The 10,806-nt window shown below is 38.0% G+C and overlaps 1 pseudogene; it reads left to right on the top strand.

Annotated features, from left to right (window-relative positions):
* The first annotated feature begins 7,114 nt into the window (after positions 1-7,114).
* LOC101673762 lies at positions 7,115-8,183 on the top strand (annotated as a pseudogene).
* Positions 8,184-10,806: the final 2,623 nt, after the last annotated feature.

The following is a 10,806-nucleotide window of genomic DNA, read 5'->3' as shown; positions in this document are numbered from 1 at the left end:
AGTTTTCTCTGATTCAAAAGGGGAGCTTCTTACAGAACAGTAGCAGCTGTATGTACATTTCTCCAAGGGCATTCTTCTTTAAGAATTTATGTCAGACAATCCATTCATTTTGGTTAATAAAAAATTATATCTGTGAAATGATATTTGTTCTCTATTTGACCTCCTTTTCCAATCTTACCATCATTTAAGAAATTTGCTCAGTAAAAAGAATGAACTCTTCTGTTTAAAAAAGTTAAATTTTTAATTTCATAAGCTCTTCAAGGCTATCAAAGAAATGTTAGAAATACTGCTTATCTAAAAAAGAAAATCAGTTTTTTGACTTTCTAGTTTTATTTTTCACTCAAGGAAATAAGTTCTTCTTTTGGTAATAATTGTTAATTGAGTATTTCCTTTCTATAAAGGCAACTTTTAAACTGAATCTTCTGGACATCATGTGTTTTATTTTTATTAATTTCTGGGAATAAAATACATTACTATAATCTTCTTTAGGTTCTGGGAAAAAAATACCTAATAATAATATTTACTTCCTGAGAATATGGTTTTTCCCCTTTTGATGTAACAAAACTCTATTACCCTCAGACTCTTACTGGTTTTCTACATCTGGTTGTATTCATCCTTGATTTTATATGTATTAAAATTATTATTTTCTAGTTTGTTTTTATAAATCACCATGTTTATAATATTCCTGAATCCCCTTCCATATTCCAGATAGTTTAGAAAAACAACAAGCTTTTCTAGGATTTGAATATTTTGTGATCACATTATTTCTCATGTGCATCAGGTTAGCATAACCTGGAAAAGGGATCTAATTAGAAGGAAATTGCAAGACACGAGAGTCCAGACAGAGCAATCTAACCCATCAAGTGCAGATGCATAAAGGTTTTGTAGTTTCTTCACTCCCATCATTCCAGCCAGGCCTACAGATTTCCAGCCAGCCTACTTAATGCAATGGCTTGAATTGTCTATTTCACTATCCAAACGATTGGCTACTTGCCAAACCACAACCTTGCTTTAGAAAGAACTCCTTAAGTAAAGTGGAGAGTTAAGACAATTATTGAGATAATTTAGTGCAAAAGAAATGCCCTGAGAAAAATCTGCCCCCACCCCGTTTTCTTTTTTACAATAAGTCTCCCAGAGAATATATTAGCCAATCATAGTCTTCATGTAAATTGTTAGTTTTGTAAAAAAAAAAAAAAAAAAAAAAAAAAAAAATTGTATGAATCATTTTTTAAATTTTAATTCATGTAATAGAGCTTACTGTTTGCTTACATGTTAATATAAATCCTCACAATTACCTATGAGTAAGAACTATTATTATCACCCCACTCCTTCAGCAAATAGTAGTGGTGGCCACAATTGGGCCATCTAATGCTCATCCTTCTTGGCACAAAGTAAGTTAGGAACAAATGAATCACTTCTTTAGTCAAAGAAATGTGTGCACAAGTAGTCTCTATATTTCCATGAAAAAAATTGAAGTGTTCATGTATGTTTCTCAGTGTCCCTTTCACTGCCTTAATAATCATGGAAGCTCTTATCAGGATGGTATTTTCACTCACCTGAATTCCAGAGTGATGACCATGAGTAAAGGCCCCCTGAAGAACAGCTTAAACATGTAGAATAATTATGGCGGGGGGGATGTTTTTTCTGGAGTTACAGGGATTTGGAGGCTTGTTTGTTGTTGTACATAACCTAGCTCTTCCTGACTGATACAGTTATTTCTTGTAACTTCCCACTGTTAGTCTGAAGCACATAAAGCTAATTTTGTTTGTTTTAAAAAAAGGTTGGAAGAGAGGTGATGAAGAAGAAAGGAAGAAAAAGAGAGGGAGAAATGCCTTTATGCTGCTACTGCTTTTAACCTTTGCTTCTTTCATTTTCCATCTTCCTATGATAAATCTTGAGCCCTAAAATGGCATTTTATTGACTCAGGGGCAGGAGCGAAGAGAGTTTATTTCCAGATATGGAAAAGAAACATGGAGGCTTCCCATTTAGGACTCAATATAAATATTCTTATTTGCTATGTTAGAAATATGATGGGAAAAAACAGCTGACTCTAGAATACAAAATATCTTCTCCTTCCTGCTATCAAAAACTCTGAAAAATTTGCTCACACCATATGCAATTGCATTCGTATGGGTCAAGATGATTAAGTAATGATGAAATAACTTTAGTGACCTGTGAGTCCTTCATATAACATTGAAAAAAGTACTAAACTCACAAGATATACTTACAAATCACCTCAACTGAGAAGCTGAGTAAAGGAGATTCTTTTATTACTATTATTTCCATAAACATGTATTTTTTTTTTCAATTTATTTATTTTCAGAAAAACTATTCATTATTTTTTCACCACACCCAGTGCTCCATGCATTCCGTGCCCTCTATAATTCCCACCACCTGGTACGCCAACCTCCCACCCCCCGCCACTTCAAACTCCTCAGATTGTTTTTCAGAGTCCATAGTCTCTCGTGATTCACCTCCCCTTCCAATTTACCCCAACTATTATTCCTATAATATTGATATCTTCATAGAAGCCTTTTACCTTATGTCACTGTTATAAAAACTCTGTGACTGAGGTAAGACAGGGATTAATTTCTCCTATTTATGAGGAAACCGAGGCAGATGATGAGACAAAGATCACACAGTAGAATTCAAGAGAGGTCTCAGGTGATTTGTACTAACACATCATGTAATATCCAAAAATAAAAGTTTACCATGTTTCCTGATGGGACAAATATATTTTAAGTTATGCATAATGTCAAAATAACTATTTAATGTAAACAGTCTATTTAAGATAAGAAGAAAATGTAAGCCAATTATTTACTGAAGTCTAGTTGTTTCAGTGAATTGACTAATTCAGAACAAATGATATGTTATATAGAAACTATGTCAGCTTTATAAAGTACATAGTCCCTCCTTCCTAAACTGTTCCTGAGACAGCTTCATGACCTGAAATTTCAATTTCAATTTAAAATGCTCAAAATTAAATGTAAATTTATGGGGCATCCTTTATCTGTACCTAATGATGTTATATTTGTTAGTCTCACTGTAGTCTTGCTGATTTCACTTTCATCGCTATTTTCAAGGACACACACTATCTTCATTCTCCTGAATTGGGGCTGCATTTTCTTAGTTTCTTTTGCTAGTTTACCTTCATCTTTCTAACCCCTAAATGTCAGATGGTCTCGAGGCTCATTCCTAGAATCTCTTTTTATTTATATCTGCACTCATTCTCTAACTGGTGTGCATTCTCATGATATTAAATAATATGCATAAACCCATAAATGTCAGCTGCAATCTTAACCACTTCAAGGAACCTTAGACTCATGTATTCAATTACCTATTCATCTTCATCATTTATAGGTTTAACACGTATCTCAAAATTAAAATGTCAAAAATCTTATTTCTGATTTCCTGCCAAAATGCTCCTCCTCCATGTTTCCCTACCCCTCCCATTGTTTCAAGCTAAAAACTTTGGAATGAGCTCTGACTTGTCTTTTCTCATCCCTCATACCCAAACACCAGGGAATCCTCTTAGTTACATTTTAAAAATAAACCAACCAGCCCATCATTTCTTACAACCCTACTACTTTCCACCTTGACCACTTTAAGCCATATTATCTAACACTTAGATGTCTGTAATGATCTCTTAACTTCCTGCTAAACAACGTTTGGTGTATATATCACAGGGATGGGCATCACTGGGAAGATTGTTAGAAATGCAGAATCTCAGTCCTCGTCCTCGATCTGGTAAAACATAATCTGCATTTTAACAAGATTCCCTGAGATTTATATGCATAATAAATTGTGAGAAACATTATCCTAACTGGTCTCTCTGTTCCTCCTCCAGAACCTCTACAGTCCATTTTCTCTACAGCAGCAACCAGAGTAATCCTTTTAAAATTATGAGAGTGATGTTCTATCCCTGCTTTGCTTAAAACCCTTCATATCTTCCTTTCTCACTGCAAGTAGTAGCCAAAGTTCTCATAGGGGCTGACATAAGCCCCAGCATTCCTGGAACCTGGAACCTCTTCGTTCTCAGTGCCTCCAACTCTCATTCATTAAGAATGTGTTGACTGGATGTGGAAAACTTCTAACTCTTCTGGGCAATTCCTTAGCAATCCTCTTACTATATCTTACTTCTACAGACAGGTAACTTTATTCTGAATGTGAGGTTTAAGAGTCCTTAGCTTTTACAGAGATATACTGAAACACAGATGTAAATATACAATGGCTGAGATTTGCATCAACATAATATGAGAGCAGAAGAAGCAGATATGGGTATAGATGAAACAAGACTGACCACAAAGGAAGATGGTTGACGGTTATAGAAAGATTTCTTATGTCTCCCTATCAATTTTTGTGTATGTTTGAAATTTGTCATAACCAAATACATTATACAAAAATTATACATTATATACATTAGACATTAGACAAAAATACAAAATCATTTGTTAAAATTATTTTCTTCTTTTTCCTGATACCAGAATAAAATTATATGATTTCCAAGTTTAGCTCTGGTAATAGCAATGAAAAAATATACTAAAGCAATACCCTAATAATTATTGGCCTTTTATTTTGATTTTGTCTCTCCCTAGGCTTGTCTAGATTATATATCCTTGATAACATTTTCTAACAGCAGATCATTTTAATGGAAAATTCTATCCCCTGTGGAATTAGGAGAAACAAATAACTATAACTACTTTGGCAGTATTAAACTTGGAGGAAACTACTATATATAGTTTCTTCTGGAAGAGTACTGATACCCTATTATTTAATAAGCAGCATTAGACTTTCTTATTTGGGTATTTTCCTGGCACAGAATTTGACACATAGTAGACAGTCAAGTATTAGAGGAGCAAATGGGTAAGACAATAAATGAATAAGTGAGTAAATTAACAGTGGTAATTCTTAAAAATAAAATCTAATCTAGTTTTTCCAGCTGTCAAAATTGAATTATGGCAAAATTGTCCTTTCTCAAATGATTATATCAGCAAAGGAATGTGTATTTCTCACCTGGTTAGGATTGTAACTCAATATTTGTTTTAGGCTACATTCTCAAGAAAACAGATTTTAAGGTATATATTTACATGTAGGAGGTTTGTTGGAAAGTACATGAGAGAAAAACACTTGTGAGAGTGAAGAAATCAGGACCCAGCAAAAGGAGAAATGCAACTAGGAGAGAATTGTGACAGAGGCCTCAGCCAATCATACCTGGAGTTTTGGAGTTGGGCAGCCCTTTAGTGTCCCAAAACAAGGCAAGGGAGTCAGGGGTTTAAATCTAGGGGTTCTTATAAGATTGTTTGTGGTCTGTTTTAATCTAATTAACCCTCCATATACTTGTCACCCAATCAGGTTTTGTTGACATGCACATCTATCAGGTAGTTGTTTACATGGGAAAGGACAGAGGGCTTCTTCCAGGGCAGGATAGAATAACAGGTTGGAGTCTTCTTCCTTTTAAAAGTATTTTCCTCTTAGGATGGGGGCCCCTTGCCCATGCCTGCCTTTTTTCCAACCATCCTCCATTAGTGGGAAATCCTGTTGAGTGTTGTAATTTCTGTATGTATGTGCAAGTGTGGGGGAGGAAAAGTAGAAAAATTATGCTATCTCCTTAATTAGTAACAACATTCAGTGGATTGGCAGATTGGAAGTCGGAAAGGGAAAACCTAAGGAGGAACAATACTTGAAAATCATTGGAATTTCAGAAATAGGTACAAATTATACATGCTCAGTGACAGCCAACAGGGTAGAGAACAGGATCGTAGACTAAAAGATTTTAGGACAGATATGTGGAACTTAAGAAACAAAACATAGGATCATAGAGGAAGAGAGGAAAAAACAAAAGAAGAGGAAATCAGAGAAGACGACCCATAAGAGACTCTTAATCATAGGAAACAAAATAAGGATTGCTAGAGGAGAGGGTGCAGGTAATGGGGTAACTGGGTGATGAATATTAAGGAAGGCATGTGATGGAAGGAACACTGGGTATTATATAAGACTGATGAATCACTGACTTTTACCTCTGAAACTAATAATACATTATATGTTAATTAATTGAATGTAAATTAAAAAATAAACAAATGTATAAATTAAAAAGGTTATAGGAGAGGTATAAAACAGGAACATTACAGTCATAGAAGTAAAACTATTAACAAAACATTTTTAGGAGGGGAAGGGAATTTTGACAGATCAGCCAACACTTTCTCATAACCTTCCAGCATTGATCTATAACATGGGGGCCAGAACATAGAAATTGGTTGTAGAAAGTCGTTAATAATGTGGATAGAGGAAGGGAGCATAACAAAAAGTCAAGTAGATGAGAGATGTTAGAGTGCCAGGGAAGACGTTATTGAAGTTACTAGTGGAGGTAAGAGGATGTTTATATGACTTTCATGGATCAGAACACTCTATTCCCCCAAACGACCTGCCATCTTGGGGTTTTACATGAGGAGGGCAACTGGATATTGGGGGCAGATGGGCCCTTTCTTTTTTAACTCTGTTAAAGCAGCCATTCCAAAGTTTTAATCTAATTCATTTTATTTTAATTTATTTCTGCCCCCAGGCAAGAATTTTGCTTAGGGGAGATGGCGTGAAGCTAACTAACAAGGAGAAATAGATAAAAGTATTTCATTTTTTTCTATTTTTGAAAGTTTTTCTATTTTGAAACAGAAATGGAAGATGAACGCATTCATATTAAGAGTTTTATAAGTTGAAAACAGGCTTCCTGTGAATCATGTGCAAAGTGACTGTAAAGAACAATTCAATAGAAATGGAATTGCCAAGTCATAAGAGATTCACAAATTGCTCTCAGTTGGGCTGCTGAATTGATCTGTAGTCTCCACATCCACAGAGAAGGATGTTTCCTGCCCTTGGCACAACAGGACAATCCTATCTAAATCACTATATCAAATTCTCAATGCATTCTTTTAAGGAACATTGACAGTCTGTGCATGTGGAGGGCAATAATGGGAGGGTATAGATGAGAAAACTAGAGTCTTGCAGCTTCAACAAAACAACTCCTGAAATATTTCAACTGTCCTTAGAGAGAAAGAGATTTGACTCAGTGCTGTAGCTGAGGGGTCTACATATTTCATTTAACTTTAAAAATCATGTTAGGGCTCTTCATTCCTCCCCATTTTACAGACAGCTGCATCTTTTAGTGCAGTGCCAGCTACATCCCTGAGACAGGATGGTGAAGGCTGGAATAAATGGATTTGACCGTATCAGGCGCTTAGTTACCAGGGCTGTCTTATCTGGCAAAGTTGATATTGTTGCCATCAATGACCCTTTCATTTACCTCAACTACATGGTCTACATGTTCCAGTATGATTCTACCCATGGCAAATTCCATGGCACAGTCAAGGCTGAGGACAGGAAACTTGTCATCAATGGAAAGCCCAACTCCATCTTCCAGAAGTGAGATCCCACCAACATCAAATGGGGTGATGCTGGTGCTGAGTATGTTGTGGAGTCCACTGGGGTCTTCACTACTGTGGAGAAGGCTGGGGCTCACTTGAAGTATAGGATCAAGAGGATCATCATTTCTGCTCCTTCTGCTGATGCCCCTATGTTTGTAATGGGCATGAAGCATGAGAAATATGACAACTCCCTCAAAATTGTCTGCAATGCATCCTGCACCATGAACTGATTGGCACCTCTGACTAAGGCATCCATGACAACTTCAGCATTGTGGAGGGACTCATGACCACAGTCCATGCCATCGCTGCTACCCAAGAGACCATGGCTGGCCCCTCTGTGAGGCTGTGGCATGATGGTTGAGGGGATGTCCAGAACATCATCCTTGTTTCTATACTGGCACTGCCAAGGCTGTAGGCGAGGTCATCCTGAGCTGAATGGGAGGTTCACTGGCATGGCCTTCCATGTCCCTACCCCCAATGTGTCAGTTGTAGATCTGACCTGCTGCCTGGAGAAAGCCATCAAATATGATGATATCAAGAAAGTGGTGAAGCAGGCATTGGAGGGCCCCCTCAAGGGCATCTTGGGCTACACTGAGGACCAGGTTGTCTCCCATGACTTTAACAGTGACACCCACTCTTCTACCTTCGATGCTATGTCTGGCATTGCTCTCAATGAGCATTGTCAGATGTATTTCCTGGTAGCATGATAAATTTCGCTATAGCAACCAGGTGGTGGACATTATGATCCACATGGCCTCCAAGGAGTAAGAGCAAGAGTAAGAGAGAGGCCTCAGTTGCTGGACTGTCCTTCCCCCAACTCATCTGCCAACACATTGAGAATCTCCTGACCTCCACAGTTTCCATCTCAGTTCCCCTAAAGAAAGGGAGGAGCTTGAGAAGCCCCACCTTGTCATGTACCATCAATAAAGTACACTGTACTCAGCAACCCCCCCAAATCATATTAGGTAGCTATGAAAAAAAATACACACACACACACACACACACACACACACACACACTAAAAGACCATTCAGAACTTCAGGGGAAGTTGGTGGAGTAGGAGGACCCTAAACTCAACTTGACCCAGGGATGCAACTAGGGATGTGTAAATAATCCAGATAATGAAAAGAAGACTGGCAGAATAGACTCTCTACAGCTAAATGTAAAGAAGAGCACAGGAAAGGCAGAGACAGCTGGGAACTAAAAAAAAGACTAGCATTACTATCTGTGGAAGAGAGGGACACTGGGGGCACAGAATGGGGAAAGAAAAAGACCCTTGCATCAAGAACCCGGGCACAAGGAACCTCCACAGGAGGAAAAATCACCATAACATTTGGCTTTAAAAAGAAGAGGGTCCTAATTTCTTGAATTCTTTTTTTTTTTAGATTTATTTATTTTAGAAAGAGTGAGCAAGTACAAGCAGGCACAGAGGGACAAGGACACAGAGAATCCTCAAACTCAGACTCCCTGCTGAGTGTGGAGCCCAATGCAGTGCTTGATCCCAGGACTCTGAGATCATGACCTGAGCTGAAATCAAGAGTCAGTTGCTTAACTGACTGAGCCTCCCAGGGACCCCTCACTTCTGGAATTATTATGATTAGCTGGGCTTAACACCTGGAACTTTAAAAATCAGTGAGATTGGCTCCGGGACAGCCAAGAGAGTGAAGTCCCCATGTTTAAAGAGACAGTAAAACAAACGGCCCCACAGAGATACAGCACAGAAGCAGCAGTTTGATTTGTAACAGGATGTTTTGTTATATACAGGATGATTTAACTAATCTCAGAGCCAGTGGTAGGTGACCAGGGATCATTGGGAGACTTCTCCAAGTACAAAGGAGTTGACAGGGACCATTTCTCTCCCTCTTTCCCAGCCTAGGCACAAGGATACCTGCCGGAACTAGTGCTATGCCTAATTTGCTAACTGTGTACTCCACCCACACATTCTTCTATGGTACAACCCCTTCCAATATGTTCAGAGCCCACCCAAAGTGATGTCACAAGCCTGGCAGTGTGTAAGCGGCCCTGACAGAGAACAACACCACTCTAAAGTGACTCCTGCCCCCGGGAGAGGAGAAGATACTACACTACACATACTACTTTGATTGTAGTCCCAGTAGTGGGTGCAGAGCAGACAGATGGTCTCACTGCAGGTCACACTAACCAATGAAACCTTCTCAGAGCACAACACAGGAAATGCACCTGCAGTTTGGTGTTATGCATCTCTGGCCAATACCTGATCTGACTCAACTGAAGCCCAGCTTAGCCCATTAACAACACAGAGACATAACTGTGCCCACAACAGGCAAAGAAAGACCGTTGCAGTCAACTGGAGTGAAGGTAAAAGCAGCTCAGTCACAACAGAAGGGTGCACAAAACACACATTGGAGATACACCTGAAGCACCAGGTTATGAAGAACATGGAACAATTCACTGCAGGGCACTACCTTCAAAAACAGGAGACAAAGGTGACTTTCTAAACACATAGGAACAGAACACAGAAAGTTAGACAAAACAAAGAGACTATGCTCCAAATGAAAGAACAGGACAAAATCATGGCAAGAGACCTTAACGAAATGGAGATAAATATGTCTAATAGGGAAGTTAAAGTAATGATCATAAACACACTGACCAAACTTGAGAAAAGAGTGGAAAACATTAGTGAGTCCCTTAACAATTAGATAGAAAACATTAAAAAGGAACCAACCAGACATGAAGACCAAAATAACTGAAATTAAAAACACACTAGATAGAATAAATAGTAGACTAGAGAAAGCAGAAGAATGAATCAGTGACCTGGAAGACAGAGTAATAGAAAGCAACCAACTTGAACATAAAAGAGAAAAAATAATAATAATAAATGAAAATAGATTTAGGGAACACAGTAACACCATCAAGTATAATAACATTCACATTACAGGGATCCTAGAAGGAGAAGAGGGGGGGGGCAGAAAATTTCTTTGAAGAAATACTGCATGAAAACTTCCCAAATCTGGGGAAGGAGACAGAAATCCAGATCCAGGAGGTATAGACAACCGCCAACAAAATCAACCCAAGTCAGTTCCCACCAAGACACACAGTAACTAAAATGGAAAAAGTAGTGATAAAGAGAGAATTTTAAAATCAGCAAGAGAAAAGAAAACAGTTACATACAAAGGAAACATTATAAGATCATAAGCTGACTTTTCAGCAGGAACTTTGAAGACCAGAAGGGAGTGGCATCATATATTTAAAATGCTGAAAGAAAAACCATACAGCCAAGACTTCTCTATCCAGCAAGACTATCAATTAGAATAGAAGGAAGGATGAGTTTTCCAGACAAACCAAAGTTAAAAGAATTCATCATCACTAAACCAGTCCTAAAAGAAATGTTAAAGGGGAGGTCTTTTAGTGG

The sequence above is a fragment of the Mustela putorius genome, unplaced genomic scaffold (genome assembly GCF_011764305.1).
Source record: "Mustela putorius furo isolate JIRA1106 unplaced genomic scaffold, ASM1176430v1.1 tig00003974_pilon_pilon_pilon, whole genome shotgun sequence".
NCBI lineage: Eukaryota > Metazoa > Chordata > Mammalia > Carnivora > Mustelidae > Mustela > Mustela putorius.
This window is presented reverse-complemented; position numbering and strand designations above follow the sequence as displayed.